The 19409-nt window shown below is 39.2% G+C and overlaps 2 protein-coding genes across 44 annotated transcripts in view; one reads left to right on the top strand and one right to left on the bottom strand.

Annotated features, from left to right (window-relative positions):
- The window catches only part of PTPRD (protein tyrosine phosphatase receptor type D), a 2321819-nt gene that overhangs the window by 1752448 nt on the left and 549962 nt on the right, over window positions 1–19409 (top strand). The gene's annotated exons all lie outside the window — the stretch shown is intronic.
- LOC116559690 (uncharacterized proline-rich protein-like) overlaps window positions 1–19409 on the bottom strand; it is a 282439-nt gene that overhangs the window by 261903 nt on the left and 1127 nt on the right. The window lies entirely within an intron of this gene.

The raw sequence follows: 19409 nt of genomic DNA, 5'->3' as shown, positions 1-19409 counted from the left end.
AAAAAAAAAAAAAAAAAAAAAAGGGAGAACTGGATTGTCTGAGAAGAGTTGGAGACACTTGTTTGAAGTGTTTAAATGGGAAAGGGGCAAAGGATGAAATCTGGTAACTTTGTTTATTGGCCTGTCTCATTTATGAGTATAAAATGTCACTGGGGGTTATCATTCTGAGAAAATGTTGCTGAAAAATATGTCAAGTTTAACTGAGATCTGAAAGTTCTTTTACATTTTTTCCTGATAAACTTCTATCATTTTGTAAATAGAAGCAAATATGAACTTTTGTAAGTTGACCTATTGCCAAAAAATAAGAACCATCAAGAGAATAAAGTAACAAAAAGATAATATGCTCACTAAAATATTAGAATCTATTTATTTTTAATAAGTTAATTTATTATTGGTCTGAAACCCTTTACAGTAGAAAAAGTAAGCTGCCACTATAAAAGTCCCCTAGATGATGGTGGGTCATAAAATTCTAAACATAGCTAAAAATGAGGTGTTTACCTATATAGGAATATTAAACAATGTTTAATAAACTATTAATTTGACATAGACATTCCTCTGGTTTATTCATGTTGGATTTTTTGAAATAAAGCCAAGATTATTTTTCTTCTTCTAATTTGGCTCATACAAATTATTTAAAAAATAAACAGCATGGTAAAGGAAACAGCTAAGAAGGATACATTTTAATGGACACATTTAAAACACAATTTACTTTCACTAATATCAGGCCGTGGTCTTGAACTTTGTAACTTTTTAAGACATTTGCAAACATACTTGTATTTTTTTTTTTTTTTTTTGAGACGGAGTTTCGCTCTTGTTACCCAGGCTGGAGTGCAATGGTGCGATCTCGGCTCACGGCAACCTCCGCCTCCTGGGTTCAGGCAATTCTCCTGCCTCAGCCTCCTGAGTAGCTGGGATTACAGGCATGCACCACCATGCCCAGCTAAATTTTTTTTTTTTGTATTTTTAGTAGAGACAGGGTTTCACCATGTTGACCAGGATGGTTTCGATCTCTTGACCTCGTGATCCACCTGCCTCGGCCTCCCAAAGTGCTGGGATTACAGGCATGGGCCACCGCGCCCGGCCCATACTTGCATTTTTAATTCAAATACTGAAAACAAGTTCTTATTTGCAAAGAGTACCTGATCACTTGATAAAGTTTTACTGCAGTCATAAAGAACATTAAGTGTGCTGACTTATTTTTCCAAGTAAATTTCCCAGATTTAAATGGTCAGCACATATTAACTTTGAACCTATAAACCTGTGATTTCTTCCTAAATAGATTTCCGCCAGGAGCAAATAATGAAACCTTTAACCAGTAGGGCACGGTGGCTCACACCTATAATCCCAGCACTTTGGGAGGCCGAGGCAGGTAGATCATGAGGTCAAGAGTTCAAGACCAGCCTGACCAACACAGAGAAACCCCATCTCTACTAAAAATACAAAATTAGCCAGGCATGGTGGCACATGCCTATTACCCCAGCTACTTGGGAGGCTGAGGCAGGAGAATCACTTGAACCCAGGAGGTGGAGGTTGCGGTGAGCTGAGATGACACCATTGCACTCTGGCCTGGGCAACAAGAGTGAAACTCTGTCTCAAAACACAAAAAACAAACAAACAAACAAAAAAAAAAAAAAAAAAAAAAAAAAAAGGAAAGAGAGAGAGAGAGAGAGAGAGGGAGAGAGAGAGAGAGAAAAAAACCTTTAACCAGAAAGTGGCAAAGCTCCAAATTCTACTGAGGATACTGTAGTAAAGTGATTATCCTGGAATATTATAGTGCATGAGCATTACAAAAGAGGTTTATAGGCACATGAGGTTTTTAGAACTCATGACGTTTTTTTTTTTTCCCACAGAAAATCTGATTCCTGGTCTATTTCCAGAGTTTAAAAGGAAAGGTAAACTGACATTTAGTAGATTATAGGCTTTCCACTAGCTTATTTGGTTTGATGACTGTTCTTAATAATATATATATTATTATTAATATTACTATTATTATATTATACTACTATAAGTATTAATACTATCAGTATAGTGTTAATAATACTACTACCTCAAGTGTAGTATTTAAAAAAACAGTCTGAATGAATTTTTTCAGCTATCTTATGAACTGTCTAAATAACACCACCACCACCACCACACACACTCAGATAGGCTCTCTTGGTTTGGATTAACCTGGTACAGAGTATTAGAACAAAACTGGTAGAAACAAAATCAGGCCAATTCTGTGCTCTGTTATCTTAATTATATGCTCATTTACTGATATATTGAAAAGGAGAGATTTATCATTCAGGATATGAGGTCCAAGTAAGAGAAAAATTCAACAAAAATGTTACTTAATAAAGACACTATCTTATAAGAATTCCAGGCATAGTACTACAGGATTGGTGAATTTGGTGGAATTCCAGGCGTAGTGCTACAGGGTTGGTGAATTTGGTGGAATTCCAGGTGTAGTGCTACAGGATTGGTGAATTTGGTGGAATTCCAGGCGTAGTGCTACAGGATTGGTGAATTTGGTGGCTCAGCATCATAAAGAATTCTTGTGCGTGTGTTTTTCCATCTTTCCATGTCACACAACTGTAAGAAGTAGGTCTGTTTTTCCTCCTTCACGAGGAAAGTGGGGCTCAGGGAAATTAAGGCAGATGCACAAAGCTACTCAGTTAAGTGGCTGAGCCAGGATTCCAGCCCACTCTGGCTATGTCTAAAGCTTGTTAGTCTAACCACTCTAAAATCATGAAATATTATACATTGGAGATGTTTAGCGTTATCTAAGGATATGAGGTGATGCGTATTATTAAGCATAATAGTATACATGAGCATCCATACAACTAAATCTGCTTATTTTACAACTGTCAACTCTCTGTCTCTGCTATATTCTTTTGTAAATACTCATTGAGATGCTAATTTCATGCTTGCAAAAGGGTTGTAAAAAGTTGTAATTTCTTAGGTATTGGATGTACTGGAGCACAAAGGAACCAAACAAAGAGTTCCTAATGTTATTCTGCTAGTCTTGAGTCAAGTTTATTGTGATTATGCTAGAATTTCCTTGTTTTTTTCTTTTTGAAACAGAGTCTCACTCTGTTGGCCAGGCCAGGGTGTAGTAGCATAATCAAAGCTTACTGCAACCTTGAATTCCTAGTCTCAAGCAATCCTACTGCCTCAGCTTCTGGAGTAGCTGTGAATACAGGAATGTGCCAACATGTCCAGCTAATTAAAAAAAAAATTTTTTTTTTTTTTTTTTAGAGATCAGGTCTCACTATTGCCCAGCTCTCAAACTCCGGGCTCAAGGGATCCTCCTACCTCAGCCTCCCAAAGTACTGAAATTACAGGCATGGGCTAACAGGCCTGTCCTAAAATTTCCAGAGAGTTTTCTCATCACCGTGAGAAAGAGCTAGAGTGATAAGCAATTATATTATTCATCATAATTAACTTTAACACATCAGTGGTTGTCAGTCTACCATCTCATTTAATCATCCCCAAAACTTTCAAGGGAGATTATTTTTTATCTCCATTTTACAAATGAGTGACTCTCTTTAATGCATCCATGTGTGGTTGTGCAGGTTGAAGAGTCTACCGCTGATGATTGCAGCCCTCTGTTTTTCACTTGTCTCCTCTGCCTCCCTTGCTCCACCTGAGTGAATCCCCTCTGCATCCACTAGAAAAATGTTCTTCATTTTTCTGTCTTGAAAGTTTCATTGGAATCACCAACTTATGTCAGAACATATATCTAGACATTGTCTCAAACATTCATCAAACATTTCTTAGGAGCCAGGCTCTGCATGGGGGTTTCAAGTATACGATTTGCCATGGCCTGCACCATCACTCTGTGAAACAAATATCATTATCTCTGTTCTACAGATAAAGAAAAGGACTCTGGGGGGTTTAACAGCTCATTCCATGGCACGCAGCTATTAACAGAAATAGGGATTATGTTCTCTCAACTCCAGTGCAATTTCCATTATGATAAAGAAGGGAAGAGATAAGAGTCATTAGGAGAACAAGGTAACCAAGTGCTTGGCTGGCCAGAGGCACCAAGGGGATAAAGATATGGGTGAAGAGTATGAGATGCTCAAGGGAGCTGCAGAGTAGAGAGAAGGAACAATATTGGGAAGGCCAGTGACAGACCTCTCCCAGTCATCTGTTTTTCCCAGAATGGGACTTTGCAACTAGGCCAATTCCTTGTCTGTCCCAGGTTCATTGGCTGCTACCCAACTTGGGAAATTGCAAAAACAAGTCTGTTTACCTGTAATTACACTTGATGAACATCTACAAGGAACAAAGAATGTCCTGCTCTATCTTGGTCTGAGTTTACAGTTGAAGGGTGTATATTTGGCAGGGTCACCATGGGCAAGTCATGGGCAAGTCACTGAACCATGGGGCCCTCAGTTTTATCACCATTAAATGTGGGTGGTAAAATGAAACTATTCTTAATGGCTGGGAATTGTTATTCATTCACATATGGGGATAAGATAGAAATGCCAAAGGCAAACAAGCATTATATTTTATTAAAATTTTACCCTAAATTCAAAAGTTATGTATTAATCTTTTAAATATAGTTTTGCCCCTCAAAGCCTGGAAGGACATGAGTGTTCTGTTCAGTATGATAGCAACTCCGTGTTACGTTGTAATGACAGGTGCACACACACAGTCTAGAAAATGGTGCACAAATGCACCATTACTACTACATGGGGTAGCCTGTCAGTTAATATGGAGTCTACCCCCAGTGGCCTCCAGGAGACTATCTCGTGTCTTACCTCCCTCTCTTCTTTATTTACTTTCATTCATATTTCTCTGCAGGGTTGCAGACAACCTACATGCCTGACATCAGCAAGACCTAGTCCCCCTATGCTTTCATTCTTTAAAATCAACCACCTATATAGTAAGACTCTTTTTGTCACTACTGATTGAAGCTCAGGGTATAATTTCCAGCCTTCATTAAGATGAAATAGATGAGAGTGAAAATGAAATTAAAAAAAATAGACAGAGAAAACCATTTATTTAGCACTCATTCAAAAGTCAAAACTTTACAGCTCTTAGGGAACTTGGTTAAAAAAAATAAAGTTAACACATATTTATAATTGAACTTCTGTGTGCCAGGTATCATCCTAGAAACTAGGGGTATACAGGAAATCAATCCGCTTCAACCCCTACCCTTGGGGATCTTATATTCTGATTGGGAAAAAAAGATATTAAACAAATAATTAAAATAACCATGTACAACATGACAGCTAGCAATAATCACTCAGAAGAAAAATTAAGCAGGGCAATGGAATAGAGATGGAGAGGGTGGCAATATTTCATGCCAAGGGGTAGGGAGTGAGGCCATGTATGTAAAGATTCTTTCATTCAATATTTATTGACTGACTTTGAAGAGCTGGGTACTGTGCAAGATGTAAGATGAATAAGACATGGTCCCTGCCCTCCAGGAGCCGACAGCTCAGTGGAGAATCTCGCCACCTGCTCCATTAGGCAGACAGATTAGAAGTCTCAGGGCATACTGCTGCACTAACATTGTACACAGTGACCAATTTGAACAGATTGTAAGTATTCCAAAACTCACCGTGGTTTCCATAAAATAATTCTCATTTCAAGTAAACATTTTCAGTTGGTGAGTAACTCTATTTTCCACCAACAGCACTCATATTTGAGGGCGTTCTTAATGCATTGATGACTTGTTTTTCTAATTGGTTGCCAAGGATTGTTGGGTCCTTATTGAAATGTACTTGCTTAACTGCTCCAAAGCAACTTGGCTGGTTTCTTGTTGTACTGGCAAATGCTGCCTCCTGTACTGAAAAATTTGTTCTTGCTGAAAAATTTGGACTGTCCCTGGACGGTTTTTATTATGATTAAAGATAAGAAAGAATTATAGATTTATTTTTAAAAAGTAAGTGATACCAGAACTTTACATCAACCAGATTTACGTAAGTGTACGCCACATGCTAGAAAATGTGTTATTTTACCCTATTTCTATCATGCTTTATGCAGATACCTGGCCCCAAATTTTCTTATTCATTGAGAAGACAGAGAAAAGTGTAATTATGGCCAAAATACTAGCTTGTACAACGCTATTTTCTTTATTGTGTTTTTAATACAAGCTCCATACTCCCAGCTTTACACAGGTTTGTAATAATACAACATTGTTAACAAGAAAACTCAATCATGTGAGAGAACAGCACTGAGCAGAGAAGTCTTTTGTTTTTCTGAAGACAGAGCCTTTTTGATAGGGGACAGGAGATCATATCACACACAGTTGCTCCCGAGCAAAGGAGACAGACTTGCTGATCTCTCTGCTAGCACAGACGAAGATAATCCACTCGCTCTACGGGCTCCACATTGGCACCTCTTCTCTCTGCATTCTTACTGTCAAATTCCTCACCCTTTGCCATAGGAGACCCAGGAGAGGAAATTATTTTGGCTACGCTGAGACATAAGCACAGGTGGTACCACTTGTTATAAACTTTTCAGTTTTTGTTGGAGCTATAAGCCTGCTTTATAGTGGTCTTGAGCAGTTTGTTCTATCGGAGAAAGGGAAGCAAGAGCTTTTGGCCCTCACTGTTGACTGATTGCACTGTGGCTGCTTTCACAGGCTGCCATCTTGCAGAGCACACATTTCTTCTCAGTGGTGCCCCAGTACAATGGTGCCAACCTGAATTATATACTGGCTACAGTCAAATATCTCCGTTTCCTTTCTGCTTCAAACCATGGATTTGGGCAATTCTTTTTATTCTGTTTTGGGGAAATGTCACACCAAATTTTGAATTAAGTTGAGCTATTATTATTATGGCTGTACCAAGGTAGAATCGGTTTGTCATAAATTTTGTCTTTTTTCCTACATATTGGAGTCCTTCTCATTGGTAAAGTTTTCACCCTTGTCATGGCCTTTTATATAGCAGCTCCCACTGCTCTGATCGTGTCAGCTTTAGGGGTAAATGACAGACAGGAATTTTGCTATCAAAGTTACTTCCAAAGGTCATGAAAAGTCATTCGCTGGATAAGATCAAGAATTTAGATCTAAATATAAACTCTTCCTCAGCAATGCAAATAATTAAAAAAGGCTGATAAAGTCTAACTCTACCATAAAATTTCCCATAGGAACTCTGTTCCTTCCTAAATATTTCATTTTCTAAAGATGTTACTCAAGGTGAAATTTACTCCATTAAATCTTAAGTAGCTGATTCTAGGGCCTATGTGTATGCCCGTTTCCTTAGTGATAAGATGCTAACATAAAAGCTTCCATTTTTCAGCTCCCTGAACTTCCATTCACAGAACATACTGCAATTAAGTAGCTTTTTGGAGTAGCCTTCCCAAATAGGAAGGGTGTTCCAGTTGTTGGTGGGTTTAGCTTAGGTTATGCAGTTTATTTGTTTGGGTTGTATGTTTTGAACATATGCCCAGGGCTTTAAAAAAGAATGATGGGAACATTTGTACAAATGAAATTGAAAGCAAGGGAGCGGGCATTGCCAATGCTTTAATTATGAACCTAGCAACATATGTACTTATTGGAGAGTTTAAAGGGTATAAGACAGAATATAAGGAAAGGAGGGGGCACCTGGTGGTCTCAAAGAGGATGTCTGCTTTTTCTTCCTAGCGGGCAGGGAATAAAAGGCATAAAGCCTTTCTACCCTTTTGGATGCCCAAGGATATAGCAAACTGCCTGTGTCCTTCTCCCAATATCCCTCTCACTTTGAAGTGCTATCAGAACAGAGGATAAAGTTCTGAGACAGCCAGCGGGGTCGTTTAGGTCAGGTGATCTGAGGGTTGCACCCTTCCTCCTCCAGCAATGCTTTCTTAAGGCCAAAAGAGGCAGTACCTCATGGGGTGCTGAACTCCTGAGAGAGAGAGAGAGAGAGAGAGTGTGTGTTTGTGTGTTCACATCTGTGTCTTAGAACCCTGTTTTCTATTGCCCAGGAGGAAAAATGCCCAAATCTTTGGAACCTCTTTTCTTTTGAAAGACACATTTCCCAGCAACTGTAACCAGAATAGTCGGAGGGCTGTTACACACAAGGGCATTTCTAAGGTTGGGGTGGTGAACCAAAAGAATTTAGAAAGTTTGAGAAACAGGAAGATGGGGTGGTTGACACACACTTTCTTGTCCTTTAATTTTGAGGGTTTTTTTCCCCCTTGCATCTTCAATTCTAGTCGAGTGTATTTCATTCCAGCCATAAAATCAAAATCCTCTTCTCTCCAGTCTCTGTGTGGATTAGGAGGTTAAAATAATATTGTCCCCTCCCTTAAAATCTGAAGTTTTATTCTACAGGTTTTTTTGAGGAGTCTGTTTGATGGTCTTGTTTTCATGTTATATGAGATGGCATTTCCAAAGTAGCTATTAGGCTGTTCTAATTTAAAGGGCAGGCGATAGCTACCTAAGACTGTGTCTTTTACATTTAAGCCTTTTTTTTTTTTTTTTAACTGGTGGAAAGAGATATACACCAACACAAACAGTTCATGGCCAATCCTCTCCCTGAGTATAACAGCTAGAACCAGTGGTTCCCAACTAAAATGCTAAAGCCCACTGAAATGTCCCAGCAGGCTCCTGGGTCTGTGCTACAATGTCCAGTATAAATTTCATGTAATTACAGCTGCCTGCTGAAGGAAGCCTGTGCTCTCCACAGGTTGTTAGGACTTTAGTTATGGCCAGAAGGGTAGTGGGTAGGATTCAAACCTGCCAGTGCCAGTAGCTAGAAGCTTTCTACAGAGCAGGGACAACTAATGGTGAGAATAAACCAGCTGTGCAGAGCAGAATTAAATGGCTTGTGGATTCAGGTAAAATGGTGCCACCCGTGTTTTTCTTTCTTCCCCCTCCCCTCCTTTTAAGAAATACAGAAGAAAGAAAAAGGTAAATCCTAGAAAAAGGCAGCTAGCTTCTTAGGAAATGCCAGAATCTGCTCAGTGGGTCATTTTCCTAGGAGCAATAAAACAAATCAATAAATCTGAATTGAATTGTCATGGTGGTTTTCAGAATTACCTGGAACAGGTAATTCTTGCCAACAATTCTGACTCCCAGGAGCTGGCCCAGAGTTTCTGATTCAGGGTCTGGATCAATCAATGAGTCTCGGTCAGCCGTTAAATGGGTGTTTTACCACTTACAAAATTATGAGGAGCCTTAAAAGGCATCTCTTAAGGTTCTCTGTGATCGGTAAAGTGCCATATAAATGTTAACATTTAACTAATATAGTGTGGATGCTGTACCTCTTTTTTATGTTTTTGAGATGGAGTCTTGTTCTGTTGCCGAGGCTGGAGTGCATTGGCACGATCTTGACTCACTGCAACTTCTGCCTCCCAGGTTCAAGCGATTCTTCTGCCTCAGCCTCCTGAGTAGCTGGGACTACAGGCACCACCACGCCTGGCTAATTTTTGTATTTTTAGTAGAGACGAGGTTTCACCATATTGGCCAGGCTGGTCTGAAACTCCTGACCTCTTGATCCACCTGGCTCAGCCTCCCAAAGTGCTGCGATTACAGATGTGAGCCACTGTGCCCAACTGTACCTCTTATTTGTTAGGCATTGTGTTAACTCTTGGAGAAATCCATGTGTCCTAGTTGTAAATTGATAGCTTTCTATTATTAGAGTTCACCAGGAATACTTTCTTCTTAAGAAAATGAATTCCTTAAGCCAAAAATTACACGCAGTATCTTTCACTCTCAGAAGTCGTAGTTTTGTTGTTCCTGATTTAATTCTGTATTATTCAGAGTTAAATTTCTGTATTATTCAGAATTAAATCAGCAACAACAAAACTACTCCTAACAAATAACACACAGGCATCAAGAATCAAGACTAGTTTCAATTTGCTTCCAAGGAAGGAGTTTTAATCTTTCCAATTCTTTCTTTTTTTCTTTCTCTTCTTGTTTTAATCACAGGTTTATTTGCAGGTGGGGTGGCTAGAATTTGGGCGAGTTTGATGACATGGCTTCCTCTTTTAATTGAACTGCAAAGAATCAAAATCATGACAGGATGTTTGTATTGTATTTGGGTAAAAGGGTTTTCCTTAGTATGTGTGCCTTGCTCACAGCCCACATTCTTAGAATGACTTGATAGTGCATAGTTCACATACTTCACACACAGTGGAGGTCGGATTGAATGAGCATTGGGATGAATGGACATACATGGAAACTAGGCAATAAGATATGCTGAAAACACCAAAGGCATATACAAAACGAGGGCTGCATTTCATTTGTAGTTACTACTTATAAATGGAATTCAGCCACAGGATCATTTCTTTTTCACCTATAAAATAAAAGCACGTTCACAAAGAATCCTAGAGCTGGGAGAAAAAAGAAAAATCTTTGAAGACAATGTAGTCTAGTGTTCAAATTGTGCTTTCTAGAGCTATAAAGCAAAGTTGCTCCAACTTTGGCTCAACATTTGAATCACTTAGAAGCTTTTTAAAATATAGATGCTAAGCTGGGCACAGTGGCTCAGGCCTGTAATCCCAGCACTTTGGGAGGCCAAGGCTGGTGGATCACTTGAGGCCAGGAGATTGAGACCAGCCTGGCCAACAAAGTGAAACCCCTTCTCTACTAAAAATACAAATAATTAGCTGGGTATGGTGGTACACACCCCTAATCCCAGCTACTTGGGAGCCTGAGGCACGAGACTCACTTAAACCTGGGAGGTGGAGGTTGCAGTAGCTGAGATTGTGCCCCTGTACTCCAGCATGGGCGACAGGGGATACTCTGTCTCAAAAAATAAACAAACAAATTAATTAAAATATAAATGTTAGAGCCTCACTCCCAGAGAATCCGGTTGGGCTAGTATGTGTGGGCTGTGCATATATGTTATAAAGTTGGTAAAGATTCGAATGCACAACCAGGGTGGTGAACCATCATTCTAGAGGTTTGCAAGTCCAAACATTTGGACCCCTCATCTGATAAATACAAGTATGCTCCCTGGAGACAATATGATAGAATATATTAAACTGGAAAAACTGCGATGTGCTTGTGCCCTATAGAGTTTTCATTAAGTTCAACAGCAGCACTATAATCTAGAAGAATTCAATTACACAGGGTTCTATTATATACTCTTATGATAGTACATTCTGTGGGTGTACAAGGGACACACAGAAGATTAAGGCCTAGTGTTTTCCAAAAAGATTTTACACAGTTGGCCTATGGCAGAATCATACAAAGGAAAAGAGGAAAACAAGTATAAATGTAACTTTAATAAAAGGCAGGTGTACTATGAATGGCACAGGTAAGATTGAAGCACAGATGAAATATTATTGCTTTCAGCATGTGCTCTAATTTCTCATCACTAGCCAGTGCATATCTGACAAAATTGAGCAGTTTTGCTATCCTTCATCTTAGAACATGGCCTGTTGTTTTTAAGGTAGCGGAGGGTGTAAGGATAAAAAAGAAAAGGAAAAATAAAACAGTTGTCCTGTTCCTTCTTACCTCCACTTGATTTAAGGTAGGATAATTCTTAGAGCCTGGGACTCACCAAGCAGGAGGTCTCTCTGAGGGAGGACGAGTAAAAAGCATGAGTGCCAAGTATTCTTTTCAAGACAACTTCTAGACTGCTGGTCTTTGCCAAGGGGGAGGGCAGAGCAGAACATCTGCCTCACTTGATTTGCTTTTGTAAGCAAATCAAGAAGCACTTGATTTGCTTCTCCAGGACAAAGACTTAACAGTCCCAGGTCATTTCATCTCCTTGCATGGATAAGGAGCGAAGCTGAGAGAAAGAAAGAAAGGGAGGAGGAGAAAAGGAGAGAAGGAAGGAAGGAAGAAGAAAGAAAAAGAAGAAGGGAGGGAGGGAAGGAGAGACGTTGTTGAAAGTTTCCATCATTTGTTGCTCTTCATATTGGTCTTAACTCAGAATCTTTGGAATTTGTTCCCTTCCCAAACACAATTACCTGACACAAGAACTTGCAAGACATGACTAAACAAAGAGGCCTTTCAATATGTGATTAAACAAAAGTTTGCATAAATTCCCACTAACTCCATCTACTCCCTGCTTATAACATGTTGCCATTCCAATGAATGGATCAGTACCAATAAACTAGTCATTAAATATATCTTGGAAGTTAGTGCTTTCTATTATCTTTTATCCAATTTCAGTAGAATATTCAGAGCAAGAGAGATTCAAAAAATCAGATATTCTGAAGGAAGTAGTATTCAAAACTGGCAGAGGAATCAGGCAAAAAAAAAAAACTACTTGATGAGATGACTCTTAAGGGATAGATTAGTATTCAACATGTAGGTGCTCATAAGAAAACTTCTGACTAAGAAATATGGATGGTTTTATGCAGAGAATGCTGGAGTTAAGGATGCTGGTAGAAAAGAGGTAAAGATGAGAATGGAAAAATGGGCTCAGGTAGCATTCCCTTTGTGGTCGATCTTGAATGCTGGTAGAACATTTGCACTTAGTTAGGAAGTGTGTACTTAATCATAAACCACTGATTTTTTTTTTAAATCATGGGAATTACATCATCAACTAGTGTTTTATTAAAGTTAATGAGGCAACACTTTGAGGCATATATTGGGGCCAATCAGGAAAAGACTGGGAGCAGAAGAATACACAAAATATTATTATTGTATTAGTCCAGAGAACAGTAGAAATATTTGTGTTGGAAAGATGGGCTTTTGGTGGTAAGAAAAGGAAAGAAAATATGATCTTAAAGAACTGAACAGAAATAAATAACCAAGCAAGAATGGTGCTTCTACATTGATAAAACAAGCACTAACATGAATAGGCTATGTAAAGTAATCATACATTTAGGAAAGAATAGTTTTGGTTTGCCTTTTAAATCTCTGCAAAACTTGTTCAATGTTACTAGTAATTTTGGGGATGTGGCCAATGAGTTTTAAAAATCAGGATGACTTGCAGTGATGTATGTTCCTATAGGAAATAATGTTTATAGGTAAATGAATGCTCTGTTCATCTAAGAATATACCAAGTTAAAAATGAAAACTTCAGTACCAGTTAGAAGTATAAAGGATTTTTTTTATCCACTGAACTGATCAAATTATTTTGACTTCTTGTAGGAAAGCATGAAACTTTGTAATCCTTCTCATCAAAAGTTCTGTGGAACTATGAATCCATCCACTCCTGTTAGATTCTATTTTGTTCTTTGCATGGGACATTTTGATGTATGCTGTGATTAGTGAGGCCTAAATCTGACCAAGCTCTAGGTCATTGTATCTCTCAGCACAGTCTCAATAAGAGGCAGTATTAATGTCATATCTAACCAGGGCACAGTGGTATCTAAGCACATGTTATCATATACTGCAGCAGACATTTTTTGAGAACTGCTCACAGTGCAGGTTCTGGGCTTGGTGGTGATGAGAAGAATGTGAAGACGCTCACAACTGAACAGGGTGCAATCGTATACAATAAAAATACAGAGAGATAGGAAATACGAAGAAAAAGAAAAGAATGAGAGCCCAGCAGGGCAAATTCATTGTATTTAGTGGACTATGTAGGAGGCTTTCTAAAGACAGTGATGTATCATGTAAAATGTGCAAATGACAACCAGTGCATGTCCTCTTTCCCTCTTCCTATTTTATCCTTTCCTTCCTTTACTTACTGAGATATTTATGAAGTGCCTATCATGCTTACAGCTCTCTGATAGGAGCTCTGGCTTCCCATCAGACATGAATTCTCCTCTCAAACAACTATGAAAACATTACACTGAGTATGTACACCAAGTAGAAATTAAGTGATACAACTGAAGTGTAAGACAAGCACGGAAGCACAAGACAGAGAAAACGTTAGAAAAGTGGCTAAAAAATAGTACTCTTGATGCCTTGCTGTACTCACTGTTTTGAAAACTGTTACTGAATGCACAAGAAAACATCCCCAGTTACCCATGGAGACACGGCTACATGTGGGCAACAAAGCGACTGGAGATGATCCTGGCCCAGGATATAATGACCAGTTTACCGATGGTCATTTATAACCCCCTGAACTGCATAGGAATACACTCCCTGCAACATGTAAATCAAGTTGCGGTATTTTGCTTCTGAGTGAGTTTTTCAAAATCATCTTCTGCAACACTGTTAGAAAGAACCTTTAAAAATAATTTCATGGTTCTGTGTTAGTGCTTTCTTGCTAAAAATGTGAAAGCTAAAGTTGGTTGGTGGACGCAGAAGTCTTACTAGCTTTGAAAAGCTGCTGTGCTTCCTGTTTTACTCTCGTTTATTTCTCTCTTCCTAACCATTGAATCTTAAAGCGCATTCTTTCATTAAGGAGATTCAGCACCCTCTACAGTAGTGGACTGGGAGTCATTAACAGCCTGAAGCGTGTCCGGGGCGTGAGAGATGAGAGTCAGGCTTGTGCAAATGAAATTTTAAACAAATGCTGCATGACTTTTGTATCTTTCTCTTAAACAGTACAAATTTTGGTCGACCATGGAAAAATTAATCATATTGAAGTTTAAAATTTAACTTCCTTTACAGGTTATGTCCACGATTTGATGTCCTATAGATATAAAAACAGTTTTCCTTCTTTCAAAGAATCCTGTTACCCCTCTTAAGAAGGATCTGTGATTCATTTCCATTGTGTTCCCCATTCTTGTGCCAGTCAGCAAAATGAGGCCTGCTTCATCAGTTTTTGGTCTCTGTAGAGTGTTCCTTTATTCAGTGATTAATTACTAGCTTTCTGGTGACTTCTTAATCTTTTTCTGTATGTTAAAATATTCCATTTCAGAATTTCCTTACCTAAGATACAAACACTAAGTGGAACAGAAGTAACTGCAGTTACTTTCTTCCCCAGTCAGCTTTGCCTTTCCTACTGAAAATATAATTTAAAAAAAAATGTATTAAAAACCATAAAGGTTAAAACTTTAAAATAAATACTAGGTAATTTGTTTCCTCACTGAAACAAATGTAGAGGTTAAAGTGAGAGAAATGTGTTTAAACCTGATATAACTAACAATGTACCCATTTAGTTAGCTATAGTTTTATTTTTAAAAGATGCTGCAAAATGTAAAGATAAATGGCCTCTAAATGTTTTTACTAAATAGAATGAAATATCAAAACCAATACACAGTTTTTTGTTAGGAAACACTGGAATCCACTGCTTTATGTATGCATTAATGGGGCTTCTTGACAAATCACCTGTTAAATTTTAGCTGACAGCTTGTCATATATTAATTATAAATAATTGTAATATATGGCTATCATAATGCATGCAACAAAAAAAATAGGAAAGGTAATTAGAGTATATCCTTTGTTTTCTCCCTTCACTTCTTGCTCATAAGAAAAAAATGACCCAGTGTTTCACTTGGGTTGGGATAGTGCCAATGGTTAATGGAATGCCCCACTCTACTAAAGAATTTAATGGGAATATCCATTTGTCACAGTAGCATGCTGTAATCTCCAGTAGCAGAGCCAATAGAAAATAGCATCGTACCATAACGTCCTCTACACACTGCAGGTGAGGGTGAAATGCAGCAGTCGAGCTGAGCAGTCAGCGGAGAAGGTCTGGCTTTTCTAGGCCTTTCTTTAGTAAAAGATGTGGATTTCTTTTCTTAAAGAGGACGGTGCTGCCTAACAGCAACAAGAGATGCTGCCCTGAAGAAAAAAAGCACATTTCTTTCACATGGAAAAAGAAAGCATAAATGATTGCACAGCATGTCTCAAAATCTCTAAACATCCCCTGATATACTGGAAGCCCAACTGTTTATAAAGAAATTTGGGGTAGTGGAATCAGAACAGGATGAGATATTCATTTCAATCATCTCCTAGATCTGAGTTTGAGCTTTCAAATCTGCAGAATGGGAGTAACGACACCTAAGCACGCAATGTTACTGGTTGAATCCATAGAACTACATGGGCCAAAAAATTTAGCAGGGCACCTCAATTATTGTCTTCTTTTCTTCTTCACAACTGAAGTTGAATTTAATGGTGGTCTGGCTACTTTATTATTTATGTCTTTATTTTCGAGATGCAGTCTGGCTCTATTGCCCAGGCTAGAGGGCAGCAAAATGGAGTGGCACCATCTCCACTCACTGCAACCTCCACCTCCTGGCTTCAAGCCATTCTCCTGCCTCAGCCTCCCAAATAGCTGGGATTACAGGCATGTGCCACCATGCCTGGATAATTTTTTTATTTTTAGTAGAGATGGGGCTTCACTATGTTGGCCAGGCTGGTCTCGAACACCTGACCTCAGGTGATCCACATTTCTTGGCCTTCCGAAGTGCTGGGATTACAGGTGTGAGCCACGGCACCTAGCTTTTATCTTTCTTATCTGCTAGTTCTGTTTGGCCAAAGGAAGCTACTGAGAAATGCTGTATACCTTAAATTTGAAAAACACTCTCTCAAAAGTTACACTTGTAGAAGTGAATATTTAGGTTATTTGAAGATGAAAAATTGTTTCACTTATGTATGTAGAGCAAATTAATAAAGTATATTAGACATAACCTAATACCTATAGGGAAAGGTCTCAGGGTATTAGTGTTTTATGAAATTCCTCACTATTTTCAGAACATGTCACTTGAATCTATGCTGTGTTTCTCCATTTAGCTGGATTTTATAAAAACCACTGTAGTCCTCACAAAGGAAATATGATTTGCAACAATTTATTCCATACCTTGGTTAATAATTTATCATCATGATAGAATTGAAAATATTGGATTTGAAGTCAAACTGATGTAGGTTCAAAATGCTAGCTTGGCCACTCACTGTGTCAGCTTGGGCAAATTTTCCTCTCTCATTCTGTTTCCTCACTTATATAATGAGGGTAATACTTAACTAGCAAGGCAGTGGCTTTCAAACTTTTAATCACTAGCCACATGATCAGAAAGGAAGTTTTGCAAAACAATACTTAGTACATATGATGTACTCTGTGTTCTTTCCTACTTTTCTTTCATTTCAGAAATTGTTCATGACCCACTAGACTTACAACCCACATAAGGTCATGATGTGTCTTTTCAAAAATGGGTGAACTATGACAACATGCTTAGCAGGATGCTTAGTACATAATTCAAGTGTAACAACTGATTACTATTATTGTCATCATGATTATTTTTAGTCTCCTGTTAGGATGCCTCGTGATAAATGAGAATAAATCTTCCAAGTACTTCTAGGAACTAACTCCTTTGGATGGGGTCCAAAACAGACTCATACTCATCGTATGCTGAATTATGCACTAGAGGGGGTTGTGCTATAGCAAAGCTCCTATGTGCTATTTATCACAGAATGTTAGAGTTAGAAGGGAACTAAGAAAATGTCTTGTCCTATTGCTTCATTTTTCCTTCATCTAAGCATGTAGAATTTTTAAATATTCTGTATGTATTGCTCATTGATAAGCTGGAAAACTGGCTTCTTTGATCCAGAACTTGGAGGTGATGAATAGTGGGATAGAGGGCACTGGATCATGATATCTGAGTTCTTGTCCTGCTTCTGCCACCAAATAGTTGGATGATTTTTAAATTCTCAGGGTCTTCATTTCTTTACCTGTAAAAATGAGGTAATTTCAACAAAAGATTATCCTGCTTCTGAATTTTTTTTGATCTAAAATTCCCACATGGTAAACCAGTTTAGAAGTTTGCTACTGGCTGCAGCATGAGGACGCTCTTTTGTGGCAAATCTGCTCTGAATATATAACGCATGTGTAGCAGGCTGTTCCATGACTACCCTGATGTGCAGAGAAACTTTGGCTTCTCTATGTGCTGTATCTCCTGTTCTGCAGCAGCATCACCCTGAATAATTGTCTCATTTGTATAATAATAACTTAGATTCTCCAGTCACCTCAACCCATCCCTACTTCTTTCTCTAAGATGTTTGGTTGTAAAGAGAAGAACATCTAGGACTTTATGGTGTCAGAAAAGTTGGGCTTGTGCCATTTACTTGTACTGTCCTCTGTATCCTCTGATTTCTGGGTCCCTTTTCTACTTGCTTGTTGGCTCTCCTTGGTAACAATCATTGCTAAGTTTTCTAGCTAGTTTAAATTGCTACCAGTGGTGAAAGATGATATTTCCTCAACTATGTTCCCCGATAGCAGTCAGACTGACCAGCTGGGTCTTAAATGAGGTCAGATCTGCAGGCAGAGGGATACTTTTCTTTCCCCCAAAGGTAACAGCAAAGGAATATTATGGTTTTCAAAACTTTCTGTTTCTCTAACCTGCAAGTTTGAATAAAGAAAGTGGGATCACCAGTTTCTCGGGGAGCAGGTGGCAATGAGAAAGCTAAGTAGGAGTTTACATCTTGGGTGGAAGCACCTGTGGAGAGGCTCCGCTTTCTGGCTCCATCTTTAGAGCACTAGGGACAGGTGTCCATCATCATTGCACAGCTTTTCAGCTCCTGTGAAATCAGAATGATTGGCGGGCAAACCTAGCTTGGAGGCTTACACAGGAATTGATTTCTTCCTGATTTTCACTGTGACACTAACCATAAAAAACAAAAAACAAAAAGCCAAGCGAGACTCATGCCAGGTTGCTCCTCCCCCTCCCTCAAATTGCTGGAAAACTGAACTTCGTTTAGAAAGATTCCTTTCAAAAATGTGTGACTTCTTTTTGGAGCACATAGGGGGCAGAGGATTACTGACCAATCCCCGCGTGGCTTTCAGGAGCGCAGCATGCAGATGGTGGAAATAAATGGGCAGCGTGAGACAACAGTCAGGATGCTGGATCATTAAGTCAAATCTAAGGGGGGCGTGCTTACCTTTGCTCTTTCAAAGAGAGCCTGGAATCTGCAGGAATAAGTATCGCGTGTGTATGCTGGTCTGAACACGGAATGAGCAATGGAGGTGTCTGGTGAGCCCTAGCTTTACTTTATTTAACCTTTCTGAACAAGTTTCTAATAAATTTTGATGGGCCAACTGCCAATGATGGCTTCCAGCTGCTGACTTCTTCCACATGCTGGAGACCCTATGAGTAGTGAAGAAGGTTAAAATCCAACCCGTAGCTAACATACACAGTACACCTTAGTCACCCTGGGTTCTGTGGATGAAGAGTGCACAGCCCAACAACTGGGTGCTGGTCTAGGGAGTGGGTGTTATAGTGTCCTTCAGAGAAGCTAGGAGCACTGCATTTCCAACATCATAAAAGCAAGTCGCATGAAAGCAAAACAAGTTATTACACTAGGATTTCGATACAATACTTCCCTGTCTTCCTCTTTGCCTTCAAAGTAGATCCTACAAGCATCCTCGAAGGAGGCTGCCAAGGTGAACTGGGGCGGACACAAACTGTGTCTCATCAAAGCACGCTCCCTATATTATTATCACTGCTGTGAATAGGGCGCGACCAGCATTTTTTCCTTCTTTGCGCTGGGACGCAGAGCAGGAAGCGCCCGGGTGTGCATCTCTTAGGAGATAAGTGAATCGGTTGAAGAGGGTCTTTTCTGGCCTGGTGGATGGATGCTGGGGAGTGACGTCACCCCGCCCCCTCCTCTGGTGTGTGTGTGTGTGTGGGTGTGTGTGTGGGTGGGTGTGTGGTGCCTCCTACCACCTCTCCTGCCTGCCCCTCCTTCATCCAGCTCT

Source organism: Sapajus apella, unplaced genomic scaffold (assembly GCF_009761245.1).
Source record: "Sapajus apella isolate SASKATOON/1434 unplaced genomic scaffold, GSC_monkey_1.0 scaffold24, whole genome shotgun sequence".
Lineage (NCBI taxonomy): Eukaryota > Metazoa > Chordata > Mammalia > Primates > Cebidae > Sapajus > Sapajus apella.
The sequence above is the reverse complement of the archived record's forward strand: the minus strand, read 5'-3'. Positions and strand labels throughout refer to the sequence as shown.